This window comes from Miniopterus natalensis, chromosome 11 (genome assembly GCF_054644295.1).
Source record: "Miniopterus natalensis isolate mMinNat1 chromosome 11, mMinNat1.hap1, whole genome shotgun sequence".
Lineage (NCBI taxonomy): Eukaryota > Metazoa > Chordata > Mammalia > Chiroptera > Miniopteridae > Miniopterus > Miniopterus natalensis.
In genome coordinates this window covers 25,926,661-25,949,678 of record NC_142091.1, presented here as the reverse complement: position 1 = coordinate 25,949,678, position 23,018 = coordinate 25,926,661, and the positions used below count along the sequence as shown (strand labels likewise).

Below are 23,018 nucleotides of genomic sequence, written 5' to 3'. Positions count from 1 at the left end.
AAGGTGTAAACATCAACTGCCCAAGGAATTGTTTTAAAAGTTGTGTCTTGTCTGTGGCTATAGCTCCATCTTATGACATACAAATATAGCATCCTTGATGCTCCTGCCGATTTTCAGGTGTTTATCGAACTCCATTTTGATAGGGACTGCTCCTGGAGCGCCAAATGTATAGAATATATAACACTGTTGTATCAGTTACCTATTGTCATGTAATAAAACATTGTGGCTTAAAACAACTGTTTTATTTAACTCACAATGTTGTGGATTGCTGGGTGGTGGTTATCTGGCCTGGCTCGACTGATCTCTGCTGGGTTTTTTCAAGAGATTGTGGTCAGCTGGTGAAAAGGTTGATTGATCTACAACAAAGTCACTCATATGTCTGGCAGTTAGCAGGCTGGCATCTGAGGTGCTTGGTTCTCCACATGGCCTCTCATTTTCTAACTTGGTCACATAGTGATCTCTGGCACGAGCAGAAACCACAAAGCCTTTTGAGGCTCAGAATTAGAACTTACACAGTGTCACTTCCACTGCATTTTATTGGTCTAAGCAAGTCACCAAATGTCTTAGGTTGCTTTAACAGAGTTTCAAAGACTGGTTATAAAGTTCAAGATCAGAGTGCCAGCATGGTTGGGGTCTAGTGATAGCCCTATTCTGGGTTGCAGGTTGCCAACTTCTTGTTGTATCCTCACAGAAAGAAAATAGAGCCAACTAGCTCTCTGGTCTCTCTCTTTTTAAAAAAATTATTTTTATTGTTGAAAGTATTATAGATATCCCCCATTTTCTCCCCTTTACCCCCCTCCCCGGTTCTTCCCCCATTGTCTATGTCCATGGGTTGTGCATATATGCTTATAAGTTCTTTGGTCAACCTTCCCCCACCCTACATGTTGAAATGTAATCTCCAGTGTAATGATATTAGTGCATGGGGCCTTTGGGAGGTCTTAGGTCATGAACATGGAACTCTCGTGAATGGGATTAGTGCCCTTATAAAAAACTGTCACAGCAATGGGAAAAGTTTGGGAGTAGACCAGACATTCACATGAATACAACAAGAAGCCAACGAGACAAGAGTGGGAAGTAACACCCTAAATCCTATTGACTAATGTTAGAAAAAAAATTAATAAATTTCACAATCTTGGTTAAGCTACCCATCAAAAGGAAAATCACCAACAGGTAGTGGGAAACGGCAAAATGTGATTGCACATCTTTGCTAAAACTGTGAGATCACAATTCCACTGCCAACTGTCCCTAAGAGAGAGGCCTCCTCCTCTTAGGTGGAGAGCAGAATGCCCCGGTCTAGCTAGAAGAACCGCTCAACTCCGTAAGTCTGGCATCAGCTATGTCAGAGCCAAAGACCTTTTTCTACAGACGTTAAAAATTTTTACAATCCAACTTTGAAAAACCTTTTCAGGTTCAGCCTTGGGTCTCAAACAGGAAAATTTATCCCCCAACTTACTTTATCAAAGTGTAGTATTCAGTTTGATTTCCTATCCCTAGGCATCCGTTTTCTATAAACACAGCTCCCAGTGTGATGGTATCAAATTAAATGCCTGCTTCCAAGTTATCTGATAGAATAAGAAGAATAAAGGACTTTCTTACTTTATGAGTTTTTTTATCTGATTATATAGGTTTAAAAGCCTAACATCTTAAAAGCTATCTTAAATGACTATTTTCTTTCTATAGCCTGTTGCCTCAAATTCAGTGGAAATTGTTAAATAAAAATACTAGGCAATTTTCTTAGTAGCATGTAAATTTAGGATTATAAAGAGCTTTTATATATTTTTTCAAGGCATAGATCTCTTTTCTTTGTTGTAATCCTCAGGTGGTTACGTAGAGACTCCTTTCCACCATTTCTACTAGTCAAGGGTGGAATAGCGGTGAAAGCCTTGCCAGGAAGCAACACTGGAGAGACTTTCTATCTCTCCATTGTTGCTCTACAAGTAGACAGTTAATATTTTTTTAATTAATTTCTAAAAATTCCCAATTTTTAAAATTCTTAAATTATTCAGTTACCAAAATAATTAGATTTTTAAGTCTACCAAATTTACTAAAATACCAACTATAAAGTCTACAGAACTTCACATTGGATGGAATTATTTTAACAGCTGTGACAATTTCTAGGAAGTTCTAGTTCAGGGTTTTTCTTTTCTATATCCAGTATTCTAAGTATATTTAATTTTTCAAAACCAAGGGTCATAGTTGGCTTGCTTTTGTTAGCAATATGCTTAATCTTCAGAAATGTATATTTTATAGTCAACAACCACAATTGAGGGTGACACTGATTTCCCATATAGTTATCATACATATGAATTTGCTGAGGAAAGATCTGGAGCAACCATATCAATAGGAAATGGTAAACGTTTTGTTACTTGTTGTTAGAAATGCAAATCCTAAGCTGATGTGCCCTTTGAGTCATTAGTAAAAGGATGATAAAATGCCTACAATTTGAAATATTTTTAATGACAGAGGATGGAAGACACTCAGATGCCCAAAACAACATCTCCACACATGATATAATAAAATTTAACAAGTGAGTTGCCAGAAGCCAAATTAAGGCTAAATCACTCTGATTGAAAATATGAGAATGGTTAAACTCTAAAATAATAGAAAATGACATTCAAAAACAATGAAAGAAATCTAGAATGTCTAAAATCATTCCATCTAAAAAAATTAGCTCATTTGTTATTACCTAGCAACTAGGATATATATACATAGGATATGTCAACTTGGTAGCAGCGGCCGGGCTGATTCAACATGAAAAGTGAAAACTGCCCAATGCGATAGAAAGGAAGTAGGATGGTATTACTCAAAAGATCAGAACTATCAAATTTATCATCATGTTAAATCTATAAAGTGGAAATCTGAATCACTCTGGTTCTTAACTCGCAATAAAAAGAACATTCACGAAGATGCTGCTCTTAAGACAAAATGGAAAAAGAGTCCCCTAACACTTCTCTAAATTCTTTAAAGACTATTAAAACCACCTAATGTAAATGAGTTTTCATTAAATTTGTAAACAGTTACAAGAAAAAGATGTTTTGGTAAATTTAACACATTGATTTTAGCACATTGGCTTTGGCAAACTGGTCATTCTTTATGCTGTTTATTCCAGCACATTGATCTTTAGCAATTTAGCTTTCTTCTGATATCTGGTGCCCTCAGAAAAAGAACAAACTGGATAACCATAGCCTCATTTATAAAAAAAATAAATATCAAGCCCCAAAAATCACCGTCTGGGATATTAGGTATCCAGTGGTGACTGAGACAAACATCGCCCCTAAGCTTATGGGATTTACAGTACATCAAGAAACACAGTCATTAGATAAAAGTAACACAAGTAGTCACTTAGCTAGAGTCCAAATAGTGCTTAAAAAAAGGGGGGGGGGGGAGGCATGGTGTAACAGTGCTTTAAATAAAAGGCATGGTGTGAAATAAGAGGAGGACCTGGTAGCCAGAACTTTTTTATTTTTAATTTGTTTATAATTAAAAATTCTGTAAAATAGAAAGCACAGTTTCTGCCTGCCAAAACAGACTAGAATACAGTGGCGCGTCATCCTTACACCAGGGGTTGCAGATGACGTGGTTGGGCTGCAGGAGCAGGGGCATGCACACCAAGGGCCAAGCAGGCCCTGGTGGAGGAGCAGGGGCTGGCTTTCTTTAAAGCTTCTACTGTTCATCTTGTGCAGGGACCCTTTCTGTTGCTCTCACACGCACTAGAGATGATCTTGGTCTTAAAGCCACATTCCCACGCATTTCTGTCTTTTGCTTCACCTGTGGGCTCCTAGCTTCTCTCTGCCTACTGCTTGCTGTTCCGTGACTGCTCACCATTGCCCCCATCGAGGCTTGTCTCCCAATTCCCTTTCGTTTTCTTCTCTTTATTTTTATTCTTGCAGTTCCCTGTCTCCTGCTGCCCATATCAAGGTCCTCGGCCTTTGAGAGAACATGCTGGCCAGTGGGGGCACCTTGTGCTTCTGTACAGCAGGATTGAACACCTCAGATTCATTAGAGGTAGCCTTTGGGTCTCTGACACTTTCAGGATGTGGCTCATGTTGCCACACTGTTCCAGAGCTTTAACTCCCAGGTAGTCTCTTTTAGAAATCTAAGGATTATCACCAGTGTTTTATCTTAACTAAGAGAAGTTGTGAATATTTAGAATTTATTTTTTAAAAGATAAATGAAAGGCCAGAGATGAAACTACATGTACAATGTGATTAAGACATATCTACCCATATGTAATTTGTAAATAGTTATGTCAAAAAAACTCTAGTCAAAATCATTAACAGAGGAAATATTTTTTAATTTTTCAATTACAGTTGACATTCAATATTATTATATATTAGTTCAGGTGTACAGCATAGTGTTTAGACATTCTTATTGAATATGAAAATGTGTACGAAAAAACTGATGGTTTGCATTCCAGTTATTCTTAAAGCAGAAATATTTTCAAAGCATGGCATTTGGTAATGTCTGGAGATATTTTTTGGTTGTCACAATAGTGACACTAGAGCCCCGAGGGGATGCACATCTAGTGGATAGAGGCCAGGAATGGTGCTAAACATCTGCAGATGCACAGGATATACCCCCACAATGAAGAATTACATGACCCCAAATGTCAGTACTGCCCATGGTAAGAAACGCTGGCACAGACCAACAGCACCTACTTTCGTCTCCATCTCATAGATGTTCCCAGCTCTTTGCCCACTGAAGAACAGAGCTGCAGGCTTTACCAAATGCGCATGTAAACCGGGAGTCCAGCATCATTCCAGTGATCCAGAGGCACTCTTACTTCGTCTTGGTGACCTTGCATAGCAAATGCCTTTCAAATCACCTCAAATCTAGCGTAATGAAAGTGGCTTGCTCTCTGGTGGCTTAAGGATTCTGTGAGGCCTTAGCTTCATTCTTTTAGGGGAGAAAAAGCATTTAGGACAGTAAGAAGATGTCCAAGAGTACAGTTGGTACATCTCTAGCACATTAGAGTTTGTTTGTTTGTTTTTTTACAATTTAAAAGTATTGTTTTGGTCTCCTTAGTCAATTAAATTAGGGCAAAATGCCAGTACCTAACATAATAGCAACACATAAAAATCACGTAATAAATGTTTGTTGACTGACTTTAATTGTATCATTTACAGTTTCCTATTCAAGCTATCAATCATAAATTCCAGTTGCTTGTATTTCCCTGTCACCTTCCTCAGAATCGCAGTGCCTTCTGAATTCAGCGTTACTTTGTCCATTGGTTACTCGTCATCTGGGCTTCTGTCTTTCACCCAGTTAGTTAATTCATTGATTTACTTTTGTCCCTTATGATAGGTATCATGTCCAGAAAGGGATGAGGCACCTGTCTTTCAGGAATGAGGAAGCAAGACTTGGGTAAAGGCAATATAATTTAATTATCATCAGATAATGGCTGGATGTTATAGGAATCTATTCGTTGAAAGACCAAAGTAGAATTTTAATCATAGAAGAGGAGCTTGTGGAAGGGAGATGATTCAATCTGTGCTCCTGAAGGTAAGATGGGATTTGAACAGGTATTTTCTGTCCATCACTCGCTCATTTCTTCATTCAGTCAGCATATTTTGAGTGCCAGCTAGAGATACAAAGATGAATAAAAATGTGTTTCTTCCCTCAAAGAGTTCATGATTTGATAAGAAAAAATGGACAGTAACCAAATCCTCTGGGATAGTTTGATCAATTCCATCCAGGGGATCACAGAGCAGGTTCACTTGACTTGGAGGGGGGCGAGGTGAAGAAAAACATCCTTCCTGGGGAGAAAACCCACCAAGTTCAGTGTTGGAAATGATTGGAAGTTAGTATCTCGGGGGAGAAAGCTGAGCACGGTGTTCTGGGCATAAAACAACGGAAGGGGCAGGTGGCTGACTGGAACCTGTCGCAAGGCAAGACATGGGCTTTGGAAAGGGCCAGGGACAGCAGGAACACAAGACTGGTGAGACTGAGGAGCAAAGCTGGGTGCGAACAGGTTTGTGTGCCTCATTAGAGTTTGGATACGACTGGGAGCCACTGAAAGAAGCAAGGTGCTTGATCACCACTTAATAGATGAACAAAATAATTCTGTATTCCAGAAAGTTTCAGATGACGATTCAGGTGAATTTGGCACATTTTGGCATTACTAGCCCAAGGATCGTGTTCGAAAGTTTAGGAGGCCAATTTGAATGAGTAGGATGTGGTGAGACTACGATGGAAATTGGTATTCTTGGTGGTCTCTTTCCTGCAAAGTGACGGAGTGTTTGGGCACCGTGTGCAAAATGTGTTAGAGAGGAAAAGACTTGAGGCTTGCATACCAGATAATGTGATTATTATTTAGTTATCCAACTATAGACAAGGATAGGGAGAGCAATCGAAATGGAAATGAAGAGATCCATTACAGTCTTCTGGAAGGAAGAACCAACGGTATGAAAAGGAAAGGGGAGAGCCTGGGACTGACTATGAGCTTAGGTAATAGGAACATGGTGGTTCCTGGATGAAACCAGCAGATGTGGTTCGAGAGACAGGTGGTGAGTTGAGTTTGTACATTATGTTTTAGATGCAAGGGAGCCAAAAAAGAGAAATGAAACTTTCCATTTAGATCTTGGATATATCTGGTAAAAACACGTGCAAGAAATTGAAGCTGAAGGTTCAGACTTGGAAATCGTCAAAACATAGATGGTTGCTGTAAGAATAAGCAAGTGCTTCTTCATGTTCTTTATGTCAGTTTTTGAACGAAGTTTTACTGGTGTGAAATAGTTGCTTTAGTATGACATTTGATTAACCGAGCAGCACTTGTAAATACACTTCCTTTTCTGGAAAGCATCTGTTTAATATGTGCTGCTACCTAATAAGCCAGCATGTTCTGTAACTCCCTCATGATAAATTGACACCTTTGGAAGGAGTGTGAAAATTTCCAGCTTCCAAAGCACCTTGTGAGTGTCTGACATTAAATACATAGGGAAACATCACTAGTTTCATTATGGTGAGAGTTCTTAATAACCGGACCCTGAGTAGGGGAGTCTACCTGCTACTTCTGGAAAAAAGAGAGTCTCTGGTTGGGAGAGAGAAGCAAGCTTGGGTTCAGTTTGGTGTCACTTTTGTCTGTTGGACCCCCACATATCTGAGTGCCTAATATGTACCAGGCACTGGATTAAATACCAGGAATACAACAAGTTCTCAACAGGACAAGTCAAGCAAAGAGTCACAATGAGTATGGATAGGGGCTAAGATAGAAGCTGCACCCAAAACTATAAAAGCACTAGAGGGAGCAGAGGCTGACCTTGCCCAGGGAAGGAGTGTAGGAAAACCAGTCATTTGAGCTAAACCCTAAAGGCTAAGGAACATTTGCTTTAGCAGTTAAATGTGATAATGTCAGCTAGCACCAGATGTGTATTTTGAGCATCCGGTGTGTGCCTGGCACTGTTTGGGCTCTGAGGATGTACCAGAGATGAGACAGTCATGGTGCCTGTCTTCATGTAGCCTGTATGAACGTGGCATTAGGTGGACAACAATGGAGTAAAATAATGCCGTGGAGTGACTAGGGGATTTTCAGCAAATGACCTCTGTGAGGAGGTCCTACTTGAGTTAAGACCTAAATGAAAAGAAGAGGGCAGGTGGGGGATAAGATTTACAAGAAAATGGGTAAGAGAGCAGCAAGTAATCGAGGTGGGGAAGTAGTTAGAGGCCTGCCAGTTTCTGTAGGTGCCTTACAAGACACAACTAAGAAAAACTCTGTATTTAAAAAACAAAACTTTATTTTACTCCAGATGCAATGGGAAGGACTTAAAGGATTCTACACTGGGAATTGGAGCTGTAGGGAAAATCCCAGGCTGGAGACCTAAAGCTGAGAGTCATAACCATATGGATAGTTTTTGAAGTCATAAGACAGAAAGTGTAGATAGAGGAGAGGAAAGGGCTAAGAGCTCAGAGCTTTCCGTCGTTTTACTAAGACTGGAAAGGTGGAGGTAGTAGAGACTGTTTCAAATTGGCTGTGGTTGGAGGTGGCAGAAGTAGTGAGAAGCCACGTAAGATGAAGACAGGGTGGAACGCTGGCTTTGGCTAGCGTACGACACTGGCGATGTTGAGAAGATCTGTTTCAATGGAATCGGGGGGGCAAAAGCTCAGCTGAATGGGAGTGGAAGTTAGGATGCAGAGACAGCCAGTAGGGCCAACTCTTTTGAGGGGTTTTGCTGTGCAGGAGACTAAGGAAATGAAGCAGTAATAACAACAGCCGATTCGGGTTAAGGAAGGTTTTCTTTGTTTCGTTGTTTTGTAAGGTGACTACTATGAAGACACATTTTTGTTTCTAAGTGAATAATCCAGTATTGAAGGAGTAAAAAAATGGTGGTCCCGGAGAAAGGAGGAAAATTGCAAGAGCAAAGCCCTTGAGTAGGCTAGAGGGGAATCCAAGCTGAGTAAGGGGGGGGATGAAGGAGGGGCCTAGTGGATAGTGAACGTGTGGGAAATCTGATGGATATGGGATCTTGTGACTGTGCTGTTTGAGCAGGAATACTGGAGGCGCAGGCTAGAAGGGTAGGAGATGATCACAGAGGGTTATGTTTGAAACAGATTCAGGGCTGCTGCAGTTACTAGAGTTGTCAACTCTAGGGTATATCTGTTATAAATAATATCTAGGCCACAGTAAGTTTATGTCAAAAACTTGTTTATCTATCTTAGTTGACAAACAGTTATGATTAACAGAATATTCATTAATCATATAATGGTAGTTGCATTGCATGCTGATTTTCTGAAAATCACAGTAATCATACAGGTTCTCCAGTACAGAACATCAACGCTTGGTAGAAGAGAGCTCTGAGGGTATTACAAAGGCAGAACACTTGAACTTGAAAAACTAGGAGGTAACCCATGGTAAACAACGAGATAAATAATACACACCTATCAGAATGACTAAAATCCAGAACACAAGTATCAGCGTTTGCTGGTGAGGATTTGGAGCAATAGGAACTTTCATTCATGCTGGTGGGAATGCAGAATGGTACAGCCACTTTGGAAGACAGTTCAGAAAGTCCTTACAAAATTAAACATAGGATAGTAGCAGTCATGCTTCTTAATATTTACCCAAATAAGCTGGACACTCATGTCCACACAAAAACCTGCACACTGATGTTTATAGCAATTCTATTCATAATTGCCAAAACTTCGAAGCTATCAGTGTGCCCTTCCGTAGGTGATAAATGAACTGTGGTATATCCAGAGAATGGAATATTACTCAGTAATAAAAAGAAATGAGCCATCAACCCACAAAACGACGTGGGGGAACCGTGAAAGCACATTGCTTAGTGAAAGAAGCCAATCTGAAAAGGCTACGTATGATTTCATCGATACGACATTTTAGAAAAGGCAGAACTTTGGAGACAGTAAAAAGTTCAGTGGTTGCCCGGATTTTGCAGGGGAGGAGAGAGGGATGAATACTTAGAGCGCAGGGGACTTTCAAGGCAGTGAATCTGTACAGTATTATAACTGTGGACACATTCATTACTCGTTTGTCAGCCCATAGCATATACAACACAAAAAGTGAACTGTGATGTAAACTAGGGACTTCAGTTAATAATAATATCCCAATATCATTTCAAACACACCACACGAATACAAGATATAAATAATAGGGAAAACTGGGAAGTCTATTTTTTCAAAAGCAACACCATTGTTTCCTTGGAACATTAAAAGTATTCAAAAATTAAAATTTATAAAAACAGTTTGTCAGGTAGGTAAGGAGATTAAAGAGTAAGTTGTTTATTCCAGATGGAAGGAAGAAGGTATGTGTCCAAAAACACTATCCCCTACGCCCCTCACTCGTCTCCCTCTTTACTCAGCTTGGATTCCCCTCTAGTCTACTCAAGGGCTTTCCCTTGCGATTTTCCTCCTTGCTCCTGGATCATCATTTTTTACTCCTTCAAAACTGTATCATTCACTTCGGAACAAAAAAAGAGGAAGAGAGGGCATGGCCTGCATTTGTTGGGAGATCATGCTGAAAATATTAGTGAGCGATTGATCATATTTGCTTTACAAAACGATGCCCGAGCCTGCAGTGGGGAGCATGGATTCCAGCCAGAACAAGACCAGATTCAAAGAGACGGGAGGTTATTGCCCTGGTTGGAAGAGAATGGATGGGATCTGAACTAAGGTAGGGAAGGAGGCGAGATGGACTTTAGATAGGTTTGGATGGTAGAATTAACAGATCGAATGTGTGGAAAAACAGGCAAGGATTCTGGAATGCCACCATTTAGGGACTCTCAGTGGAGTCTGAGCAAATCTCATCTGACTTAGAGTAAACCTATCTGACCCCACCTTTGCTCTTCTGCTTGGTTTGCTTGACACTTTGGGAAGTAGCATTAACACTTTCAGGTCACTAGGGGGCTAATCGTAGCCATTTGCATGATTATACACTGAATTGCTGTTCACACAGGAAGAAGATTTCACTATCTTAGGACAATGTCATTTGCATTAAGACCATTCCATGAGACCAGTATCTTGAAAATCACTATTTAGACAGCTTTGGCCCTCAAAATCTTAGCTACCACAGAAGTCTATGGAATATTAAATCCTCTGAATATTAAATCAGATGTGTGTGTTACACCAGTGGATGGAGACTGTACATGAACAAATGATTACGAGGATGGATGGATGGATGGATGGACACAGACAGATAAATAGAAATTAATGATAGCAGTCAGTGCTCTGTTTCCATGAACTTGTTAACAATTTTGAAAGAAAATTATAAAAATAATTAACAAAATTTAAAAACAAATTTTAAATAACCTAAAAGGAAAATGATTTAGTAACAAGAGAACTTAATATGTAGTAAACAGCTACATTCAAGGCACTGTTTTGATCACTTACATACACTAATAGGTCCAAAGCTCTTGGCTGCATCAGTTTTCATTCCCACCAACAGTTCACAAGGGTTTCCATTTCTCCACATCCTCGCCAGCACTTGTTATCTCTTTCCTTTTAGATGGGAGCCATTTCAACAGTAGCAAGGTGATAGCTCATGTGGTTTTGGTTTGCATTTCCTGGATGGTCAATCAGCACCTTTTCATTTACCTGCTGGCCATTTGTATGTCTTTTTTGGAAATACTGTATTATATACTTGAAAGTTGCTAAGAAAGTATAAATCTTAAATGTTCTCACCACAAGAAAGAAATGGTAACTATGTGACATGATGCAGGTGTTAAGCTATGGTGGCAATCATTTATCAAAACTGCTCCGGGAAGACAGAGGTAGAGGGTCCCTTCCGTTTGCATCCTCAGTGCCTACCTGGCAGGTAGTCTGTGTTCTAAAAGTGTTTGCTGAATAATTAACATAACATTTTATATAATTCTAGTAAAACCTCTGTGAGGGAGCTATCACTATTTTCATATAACAGACATGGGCATGAGGCATAATTTAAATAACTCTCCCCAAAGATGGTACAGTTCAGAAGTAGTGGGAAAACTGGAAATCGAGCACAAGCTTATGTGACCTGGAAGCGTTGTTTTTCTCTCTCCCCACTGCCATGGAGCTGGCTCTTTAATGGGACTGTGTGATCCTCCCTGAGCCTCTGTACAGTTCCCCAGTTACCCCTTCAGGTCACGCAGAAGTCTCATCCTTATTAGCGGCCACCTTATTTGTACTGACTCAGACATTTCATATCTCCACATGGAGCCACCATTCGAGAAGCACCAGCAAAGAGCCTGACCCGAAGGGGCCCCAGACCCCCAGCTTCATGAAATGAACCAGATAATGACTCCCAGGATCCCAGCCTTGCAAGATGTTCCCCAAGCCCAGATGTGCACCCTCCGCAGAGCACACGGCAATTCCTCACCCACGGGCCACCGGGCTGAGTTCAGAGAACCATGAAAGCGATTACCACTGATTCAGTCGAACCCAATTACACTGCAGACACGTGGAGTAAAAGAATGGCATTTGGAAGCAGAAGTGTTAAGTCATAAACAGTAAATAATGCCAGTTGTCTCTTTAGGTGTTTGGTCAGACCCACATAAGACTGCTACAAGAACAAACACATTTTAAGAGACCTGCACCCTGAATCTCTGCCACCAGAGGCCACCAGCATCGGCCTACCAAACTCTCCAGAAAGTCCCCGGGCCTCATTTAGCTACTGATATTGTAAAAATTTCATCTTTATGAAGAAAGTCATAAATGCAGCAACACCTATACCCTTTTGGAAATGAAAGATTCCTAGTGGTTGAGCTATAAATTCAGAATCTAATCCTTTTTATTTAAAAGATCTGTCACTCAGATGCAATTTCAGTCACATCTAGGGTGGTCTTTTACTTTTTTCTTCCTTTCAAATGTATAAAAAGGAGATACGATCCTCCCACCCTGTTCCCATCTCACGGATGCCTTTAGAAAGCTGGAACTAGACTCTGATTACAGACATTTGTTGCCATAAAGAGACAACAGATTGTGGTTAAAGAAGAAGAAAGAGCCTTAACTATGAATTTTTTTCCTCTGATGGCTAATTTTTTTTCACTTATACCTTTCCGAAAAGGTGGCAAGGTGACATCTACTTAGAGTGTATTTAATTGCAACTTTCAGAAGACTAAAGCAGTAATGCCTCATAGAATCCTCAGTCACAATTCAAAATGTTTGGAAAAGCAGAAGATAAAGCCTACTGTCAGCAGAGGGGGGAGAAATTGGAATTTCGAGTAATCTGCCTGGCCTACTGATTACACTCTGTAACAAAGAGGATATACCAGCCCTTGATTTTAGTCTCTGATTTCCATTCATCTGGGGTCCTTCCATTATGACAGGGTTTCTCTCTGGGTAGCCACGGTACTTATGATCTAAAGAATAGCAAAGAGCATTTTGTTCTATTATAATATGGTGATGTCAGATGCAAGTAATTGGATCCTAATCCCTACCTACAGCAATCCAAAGGCACGTTAAAGACCTCACCCTGAGCATCTTCCTAAATTACAGTTAAAGGGTGTGTGTGTCTGTCTACATCACCATGTGTGTGTGTGTGCTTGTGTGTGTGAAGGTTTATTCAGAAAGGGACACATGATAGAGTCTTGCGAATAATAAAAATTAACTACTCAGCCATTAGATAAGAATATACCTGGTTAGTTTAATTTTTACATAGAATTACCTTAAAAATAAGCAGTCAGAATTCTCAGTATATTTTAGCCAGCTTTTATTTGTTTTAATTTTTATTGATTATTAGAGAGGGAGGAAGGGAGACAGAGAGAGAAGCATAGATCATTTGCCTCGACCAGGGATCAAACCCACCTGGGTATGTGCCATGACTAGGAATCAAACCCACCACCTTCTGGTGTATGGGATGACGCTCCAGCCAACTGAGCCACACCAGCCAGAGCTAGCCAACTTTTTAAAATTCAGTGGAATTAGTTCCTGAAATTTGGGAAGAATAAACTTTGTTTTAAATTGGAAAATGCATTGCTCAAGTAATGGGAGCCCAGGAGCCATTCAGTGGTAGGAATTGCCCAATGGGGTGACAATGCTAAGAAACCTAGTTCTTCTGCCCTGCTGTCCTCATATCGGGTCATCCAGAAGCTGGCATCCCCTTTGGTTCTAAGAAAGCCACCAGACCCAACCAGAACTACTTATTTCCTTGTTTACATTGGCACAGGGAGGGGAGTGGGAATTGCCAAGAGTCGGTGACAAACTTGATGTCTTATGAACGCATAAATAAGATGAGTAAACCCTATCACCTTTTATTCTGTAGCATTTTGTGAGAAGTATGAGTCCTAAGGATAAGCAGGGACTTGAGAAACCCTCTGGGCAGCCCTCCAAAACAGCACAAATGTGTCACTCCCGATAGATTGCACAATATCCCATTTCATGAGGATGAATTCTATAATCACCTTATAAAAAAAGAAATAAATAATACGGATTTCTTTTCCGGGACTTTGATCTTCCAACAGTAAAGGGCATTTCTTTAAAACACCAGCCTCCCCAGGACACTAGGGTGGCATTTAAAATGGCACCGTAACATTGATGATGCCACTAGGAATTTTTAGACTGACTACTTCCCGACACAGCCCACACACAGAGCTTTCCCCCCTTCCATCAGCCCTTTATTATTCATCCACATGCCCGTTTCCTCATCTAGATGGCAAGCTCGTGAGGAGCAGAGACCATGTTTTCATTCATCCTCATGTCTGGCTCCCCCACAGTGTTTCTCATTGCCCGTCCCCAGGAAGTAATTATTGAACATACGATACATATTTCAGATGGAGAGTAGTGGATTCAAAACATTCTGATATGAACAGTACAACACTTTCACATGTGAGGACATGGTACCACTTCCCCACTTAGTTGATTTTTCCTAGGAGTGTATGTGAATTTGGCTGGTGCCCTGAGTCTTGAGGGTGTCGTGGCATCCATCTGGATCTCACAAAGCGCTATGTCTTGTAGAACCATGCTGTCACCCGGGAGCTGAGTGACTTTAGGCAAAACTTTCGACCTTGCTGGGCCTTTCATCCAATCTCTAATGGGATTAATATTCTTGGACCATTTCCCTACTTAATTTCTTGGGAAAATCGAATGAGACCACAGGTAAGAAAGAGCTCCGCATGGGGTAGCATAAATGAGGTGGCCTCAATATTATTACTATAATGGATTAGGGACCCAGAACATGAAGGGTCCCTATTACCCTGTGATTTTCAATAATAAATCACCCTGGCAGCAGACCCACCCACCTCAAAAGCACCTGGAAAAAACACTAAGATTTGAGCTGGCTTAAGGACCTAAAGTTTGTCAGGGGAGCAGCTAGGAAAGTTCAGGCCATCTCACGCTCCACCTGTCCTGGATCTCACTGATGTGTCCTGGTCCCTGACCATCACATTTCAAAACCAAGAGGGCCAGCATCTGGATAACAGCCACGTGTCACTGCCAGGTAGCCTTCAGCTGCTGCCGACACACTTTCCTGACGCCTCCTGTGATTGTTTTGTTTGTAAAATTTCTGGGATTTTCCAGGGAAGACTGTGAGCCAATATGTTGTGGTAATGGGCCTATTCATCGGAGCCAGGAAACTGATAGCTCTTTATGATCAATAGATATTCCCATCACCGTGAAGTCTGCTCAAGAATCGTTTTTCTTGTAAGCTTTCTGCTGAGTTTTTTATTCTAGTGAAATCCAATCAGTTTGGGAACTTCAGAAGCTGGTTCCTCTTACAGTTATAGTACAATGCTCCCTAGGACATTCTCCATTCATTTTAGTGAATTATTTTTTTCTTTTACATTGGCTGAATATCGGAATCCCTGACATACTCCTTTGCCAAAGCCGGAAGGAAAAGAAAGATGCTCATTCACAAAGATACATGTTTGAGTCTAGAATGAGATTTTTCACGACCACTGGAGCAAATAACTCCACCTTCCGGGAGCATGCACGCTGGTGCTAAATCTCTCCAAATGCTTGGCAGTCTCCGCTGCCCCTCACACATTTAGAAACGTGGTTTGGGAATATTTCTCTTAGAGTGCTTTTGCCATAAAGTAAAAATAGTTTCCGCTGCCTGCTAAGTAGGGTTCTTACAAAGAGACATTCATTATTCATGACTCACTTTTCTCCACTGCTGCCCACCAGGGATCCCAGAAGTTTTCACACATAGGTATTTGTGGGCATGATCTTCTGAGATGAAAGTTTTGAGAGAAAATAAAGTAGTTGAACTGTCCTGGTAATGTCCTGCCCTGGTTCACAAAACAAATGAGGAGGAGCCCTAGCTGGTTTGGCCCAGGGGCCAGAGTGTCGGCCTGCGGACCGAAGGGTCCCAGGTTCGATTCCTGCCAAGGGCATGCACCTTAGTTGCAGGCTCGATCCCTGAGCCTGGTTGGGGTGTGTGCGGGAAGCAACTGATCAGTGTCTCTCTCACATTGATGTTTCTCTCTCTCCCTTCCACTCTCTCTGAAAAGCAATGCAGAAAATATCCTCATTGAGGATTAAAAACAAACAAACAAAAAACAAATGAGGACGGGATATTTGTTAAGCACAGGGATGACTCTGGGACGTGTGAAGATAGCACATAGTAGGGAGTCATATATAGTCATCATAGTAACACTCAGAATAAAACTCAAGATTGTGAAGTATCATCTGAAAACTACTGAATTATACTTCCACCCAGCAGAGAAACTGAGGACATATTGGAGGCTTTTTGTTTCAAATGCCTTTTCAACATTTTCAGCTGGGCAAAAGATTATTTCTGGAGTTTATAGGTGCACAACTGAGTTATACATTTTTAATTGACTCCTGGGGCAGTGGGACTCTCATTTGTTGTCCGTGATTTAACACATTTAATCTTTCTTGCTTTTGACAGGGCAGACAGTTCACCAGCCTCTGTTTTTACATTACTTAGGCCTGGTGATATCTAAGATGAGATAATGAGAATGTTCATACTGAGCCCTCTGCTTCCACTGTTGGAAAGGGAAAGGCAAAGAATCATTAGAGGCTTTAAATGGAATTTAAACAGAGTGTTTACTGGGAACAGAGTGGACGTTCTAAGCTTTGGTAAAAAAAAATTCTTCTTTCAGATGATTATTCGTTCTCTTAAGTTATTGGATTTCTGCATCTATTTTATTTCATGGCCAAAGTGACTGTGGCTTTCCCCCTTTTTATCTCTGTGAGAAGGGATTTTTAAAAACCAGTGTATATACTTAAAAAGAAACTGTTGCATTCTTGATTTTTCAAGATTTTATAACAAAAGAAGTGCTAAAGCACCCACGTGGTTTTTTTGTTTTACACTCTTTACAATATTAAAATTTCCAGGCTTTTCATCTGATGGATGAGTTTTATATTTTATATTTGTGATTAGTTTTATTTTCTAGATATAGTGCAGAATTATTTTATCACTATCATTTTTCATGTCTGACTTTTTATATCTTTGGCAGTTTACTTTTCCATACATTGCTTTTGTTTATCCTGTTCTAGGTACTGACGTGAAACCCACAGTTCCTGTCCTCAGCGTACTCACGGAAAAACACTTTTATGCAGGCCTCTAGGTGGTCTGATAGAAATGAGCATAAATTCTGAAGGAATTCAGGAGAGGAACATAGTTTAGACCCGGGCCTGGGGGCGTGTCTTACACTCTCATGGAGGCAAGAACTGGATGGATACAAATACACCCCTAATAAATTTTCTGAATAGAGATACATGATAAGTGCTTCCTAAATATTGCATATTGATCAGAACCTTCACCCTCGAATTTATCTTTCCGAATCTATTAAGTCTACTGAATTGATCTTTATTTAAAACTTACGTATATTCCCTTTTGTCTTGTGAAAGTAATTAAGATGCTTTAAATATCTAAGATGAACCATCATTCTGTTTTAGTAGCTGTATCTGGAGACATGTTTCCCAGGGGATTTTAATTTTATTATGTGTAGAGAACAAATCCTACCTGTTGTGCAATGAATACAAGAGTACACCGGCTTTTAATAGCTTCGTTAATGGGATAATGAATGATGTTTGTTTCTAACCAACAGGATATCTACCTAATTTATCCTAATTTATTAGTAATCTAAGATCCTTGCTATGACTCAAAATTAAAATAACATGCCATTAGAAGTAGGAAGATAAAGCAGGCTAAATAATTTCTTCACCAATGCAAGGTCTTACTCCTGATTCTTCTTACGAAAACCAAAAGGAACTGATGTTAGTTTAACTTATTATGTATCAGAACATTGTGCTGGATACTGCCAATATAGTAATTGATATGGTGCTGACCCCCCCCCCCCCCAGGAACTTACAGGCTAGTTCCATGCAAGGATGTTAAAGAGGACAGGCATAATAATTCGATATGTGATAAGTAATGTGTTAGTATATGAATAAAGTCGAGCAAATCATTAAAAGGAGTAATTCTACCCAGGTCTCTGAGAAAGCGTTATAAGGAACAGGGCCTTTGGAGGATTTGAATTGGACCTTGAAGGATTTTGTAAGAACTACAAGAATAAGGGAGTAAAGGGGCTTCGGTGCAGTGGGAACCCCAACCTGAGCTCAGGGTCATTGAAGGACATGTGCCATGTGGGGAGAATAAGTAGACTGTGAGTGCCCGAGGGAAGGAAGCCCATCTTGCTCACACTGTCCGCCCAGTTCTAAAACACTGCACCTTGTGAGGTGAACTAGGTGATTAAAACTTTAGGTATAGAGTGGATAGAAACTCAAGGCTGGGAATAGCGCAGTGGACAGGCTGTGTCAACGCTGAAGGATTCTGAGGTGAATGCTAAGTGTGAGGGCTTTATCCTGTAATTTAGCACTTCCCAAAGTATGTTCCTTGAAATATCAAATCTGAAGCATGTTAATAAGCATCACTCAAAAGGGTTCTGTGGTCAAATAAGTTTGGGAAATGGTGGTTTAAACAAAGATAAACCAGCTTCTTTGCTTAGACTTTCTTTGAGGCTCTACTCTGAATATGTGCACTGTAAAGCTCCAGGAAAGGTCCATAGTGTTCTTCAAACTTCTAGGGTCCCAGACCATCTTTTTTAAGCCAGGCACCTTGCAAGACTGGTGTTCTCCATGACTCATTTTATGAAATCTGCTCAAAGCAATGGGGAGGCATTAAAGACCTTTCAGCAAGGGATTGATATCATCTGAATTTCATTTTAAAAGATTCTCTGGTCTTCTGAAGAATGAACCTAGGTGAAGCAAGACCAGAGGCTAGGAGACCAGGTTAAAGACAGGCGCAGCAGTTTAGGCAGGAGGTAATGAGAGTTCGACCCCCAGAATAGAGAACGAAGAACCAAGAAATACAACTGACGTGTCCACAGTAGGACTTGTCAGGCTGTCATCAGAGGTATCCAGGTTGTGCCCTGCCCGGGGACACCTGGCCGAGTAGGTCACAGGGTACTGAATCTGGCCCCCACTCTTTGTTATTAAGCTGCACATCCAGGCCCAGGGCTGCATTCATCCCGAGAAGACCACCTATTTCTAATTCACAGCTAGCAGCGTCCCTAGTTAATACTGATGAGATGTGGGAGGAAACAAGAGAAGCTTTCAACAGGACTTGTATTTCTTGTTTAAATGACTGTATGACTAAAGATGCCTTAATTTTTTTCAAACTTCTTTTAATTCTTCTAAAATCATAGCATCTGAAATCATAAGTATCTGAAGGAACAATGAATGTGCAACTCTACGGCTCTGAACAGTGTCCACCAAAAGCTATGGTTTATCTCCATCATACATTAAAATATGCATCCTATTATTACACAGAGGTTTTACAAAGATCTTGAACCAAGGGTTACAAACTCAAATGTCTACATGGCCCACTCAGGCATCATAAATGAGTGAAGTGTAAAGCATGCTGAGTGCTCACATATTAAACTTACAGGAATGCACTTCCCTCACGAAAAGAAATATGCTCTTTTCCATTTGTCTTTGAATATGCAGTCTTCTCCATCTATTTTTCATAACCAGTTTTGATAGGAATATGGACAGTAAGAAATATTTCTCTATTCCAAGAAAATTTTCTGGGCAGTATTGGTGATGAATGACAACTCACAAGGCTGCGGTATTAGGAACACAATTGAGAGTGGTGGCCCAGGTATTCTGACTTTTCAGGAGAAGCTGGTGATTTGAATTTTTATGTGAAATTTCTCTAGTTTGAAATGTTGGCAGAAATTTTTACAATACACTGTATGGGGTAGAGGGAGCATCTCTCTGGGCCACCGGTTAATGTTGATGATTTCTACCTTAGTCCATATGGGCCTAATTTCTTTAAGTTGATAGGTTTAAAATTCATACTTTTTAGGAAGACAAGGGGTTAAACGACCTGCTAATTTGCTCTGCAAACTCATGTTGAATTGCTCAGTGAGAAGAGAAAAGCCGCGTTTCCAGAGCTAATAATTAGAATGTGCCTTTATTTTTGCATTAAGTCTTTACTGTGGGAAGAAAGACCGAAAATCTGGTGCCTGGTGGAAATGTAGCACTTAAATCCAAATAGCATCGTCAGTGGAGGTAAGGCCTGAGGGTCTGCCAGGATAAAAGCCACATAAAGTGTGAGGTCCAGTGCTGGAAAATAGGGGAAGGCTCCAAATCTACACTTTCCGTTGTAATTCATACCTGGTGGATTGTGTTTCACAGAGAGGGGAATGTGGAATAGTCTATTGACTAAGGCCTTGATGTCAGGGGAATTGGGAAAAAGTGAGGGGGGATTTAGTCCTGGGGCTAATATGATGTCACATCTTGGTTCATGGCAGAGCTTTCCTAATGGCTCACATGTGAGCCCATAGATTGGACCCATGTGTTTGAAAAGGGGAGTTAGCACATGTGTGGTAATCACCATCATTCTAAAGAAACTCTGAGGAGGTGTTTAGTTCCTGCTGATAGGGAAGATTAGATCAAGCCAGTTTTATGAATAGAAAATGATGAGCAGATGAGCCTGGAAGGAAATGGAAATGTGATGAGATTAGTAGCTGATGTATACCTCTCTGCAGGGAAAAAAGGCTTTAAGAGACGTCAGGCTGGGAAGTACTTTATTTCCTGAAGTGCAAAGAAGAGATGGGACAAAGTTATAATCCTCGCAGCCACTGCCAAAGTGAATTGGTCAAGGATCTTTCTGAAAAGCTGCCATTTCTCAGTTGCCGGGTCTAACCACGGCGAGGAAAAGATGCCTTCATTGTCCTGAGATGCAAGGTTCACGCATGCATCCAACCAACAAATATTCATTGAGGACCCACTATGTGCCTGTGCTGTGCTAGCCCTGGAGTGGCTCACAGATCTGTGAGAACTGACACCCTGCACGAGACAGACCGCAGGTGCTCAGAAGGGGTCTCTGGGTAGATTGTGATTGGATTTTGCCCTGATCTCCACAGTATTGTTGCATCTTTGGGCAAAGAGAGAGATTACAAGAATGAATGGTGTGGTCCCAACAGCTAGGTCCCATGGTTCCAAGAATCATAGAGCCCCTCTAGTTTGTGCCTTTTAAAAAATGCTTTAGGAAAAACGAACTTTCTGAAAGACGCTTAGGAGTAAACTCTCCTCTGACTTATCTGTTCAGTCCAATGGATTTTCTTGTCTCCTCTGTAAATAGCCTTCCTTGTACGAAAGGAATACACCCTATTTTCCTGAGAAAGCTCCTCTGTGACTCCTAGATTCACCTCTTCCCAAAAGGTTACCTACCTGCCTGCCTTTCTTGTTTCCTTCCTCCCCTTCCTTCCTTCCCTACTTGGCTCCATACTTAGTCTTTTCTCCCTCCTTCCCTTTTGCCTTCTTCTTGTCTCTTTCTTCCTGTCTTTTCTTGTAATTCGTAATTCTTTTCTACGTATTTCAGATGAAGACTTTTCCATTACAAAATAAACCACTCTATAAATTTATTCAACCTAGTAAGTATACATCTCCTGAAACACCTGACTTGCTGAAACTGGAAAAAGCAGAGACATGGATATTTCACAGTCCAGAGAATATGTCCCTCAACTGTACCTAAGAGATAACAACACAGGGTAGGGAAGGCAGGGTGGTAAGTGACCAGAACACTCACCCGTCTTCATAGAATTAATTCTTAATGCCAAGTTATAGGTCAAATAAATCACATGTAATAAAACTGTGAGCAGGTGGTTTAAGCTTGGCTTGCTTCTTTCCCTCCATGGAAAATATGGGTCACAGTACAGGTTAATTTTAATATTTCAGAAAGTTTGTCTTCAAGAGTCATTCCTCCTTAGAGACGTACCCTTTAATTTACTGTTTGCACATAGTTTTCATTCCAGAAAAGGCTGAAAATACTTGTCTTCCCAACTATGCAACAGTCTGAGCCCATAGGTAGACACGTCTGAACTCCAGCCCCCTCCTTGAGGTCAACCTCTGAATATTGTTCGAGAAGATCATTTCTCTGTTTCTCCACTTGTGAGGAGGAGATAAAGTTATTTTCAGCCTCTCTGCTCCTTTGGAAATGTTTGTGAAACATTTTGAATTTTAAAAGTAAGCATAACATCTACCCTAAACACATTTCTTTTTTTAAAGAGTTTAACATTCTGAAAAATACCTAAATCAAAACCTCTGCAGTATTGAAATCCCCTAGATGAGAATTGATGAATGCAGGTCTCATTATGAATGCAGTGCTGAAAGGGCAGCTTGGAATTGTGCAACCAATGTCTTGGAAGACCGAGGTTATTGCTAGTAATATGGTGTTGGGTTCTGACTCTCATCTGTCTAGACCTGTTTTCTCATCTGTAAAACTAGTGGATTGAACCAGAATGATGTCCAAACTCTAATTCACTCTTGAGTTCTCTTAATGCCTCATGACTCTGTGCTTTCCTGTGGATAATAGAGATAAGGAAAGGCAGTTTCCCTTTGCTCTGAAGTTTTTCAGTACATGTGACAGTGTGATAGGGGTAAGAAAAGACTCAATAGTGGGTCCTGTCATCTGCTGGCCTACCTGTGTGATGACCAAGGATGGAGACACGCAAGCACGCATCATTGGTTACAGCTGTGCTATCCACAACTTGTCTCATGAGAAACTGGTGGAAATAGACAGGCTTCCTCACCAAAATTAATTTTCAATAGTCACAGCATTTAAAATCCTACCCTTAGAGAGTGTGTCTTTTGGATCCAGTGATCTCTCTAGAAATATTGTTTAAAAATGCAGTCAAATCCAAGAGAAGGATAACATATTATTAGTAATTTATTACAGAGCTTCCTAATCTTTTTCCCACTATGGTGCACATAAATATGACAATATTTGTACGATATCTTTAGGCAGTCAGAAAGGCTGACCCCAGCCAGAGGTGGCTAGCCCTGGGGTCTGGCTAGATGAGGTTTTACTCATCTGCCCAAGAGTTAGGAGAATCCATATTGCTGCATATCTGTAACCTACTTGACACTGGTGGTTGGAAGCTATGCCTTTGTTGGAGTAGCATTATCTTTAGATTTCTTTCTTGCATAAAATCTATTAGCTGCACCCTGAGATTTTTGATAGTGAGAGGGAGGAGGGAAAAATAAATTTCTTTTGATCTTTGTTTCCTACTTTAGAAGAATATCAGGTGCTACGTTAGCTCAGAATAAGGGCACAAAGTACTTGCGAAAAAGGAGAATTGCCAGAATGGAGAGAAGGGGTGCAGCGGCCAAGCGTGAGT

The 23,018-nt window shown here is 40.6% G+C and overlaps 1 protein-coding gene across 1 annotated transcript in view; it reads left to right on the top strand.

Annotated features, from left to right (window-relative positions):
- The window catches only part of FAT3 (FAT atypical cadherin 3), a 607,947-nt gene that overhangs the window by 452,772 nt on the left and 132,157 nt on the right, over positions 1–23,018 (top strand). The window lies entirely within an intron of this gene.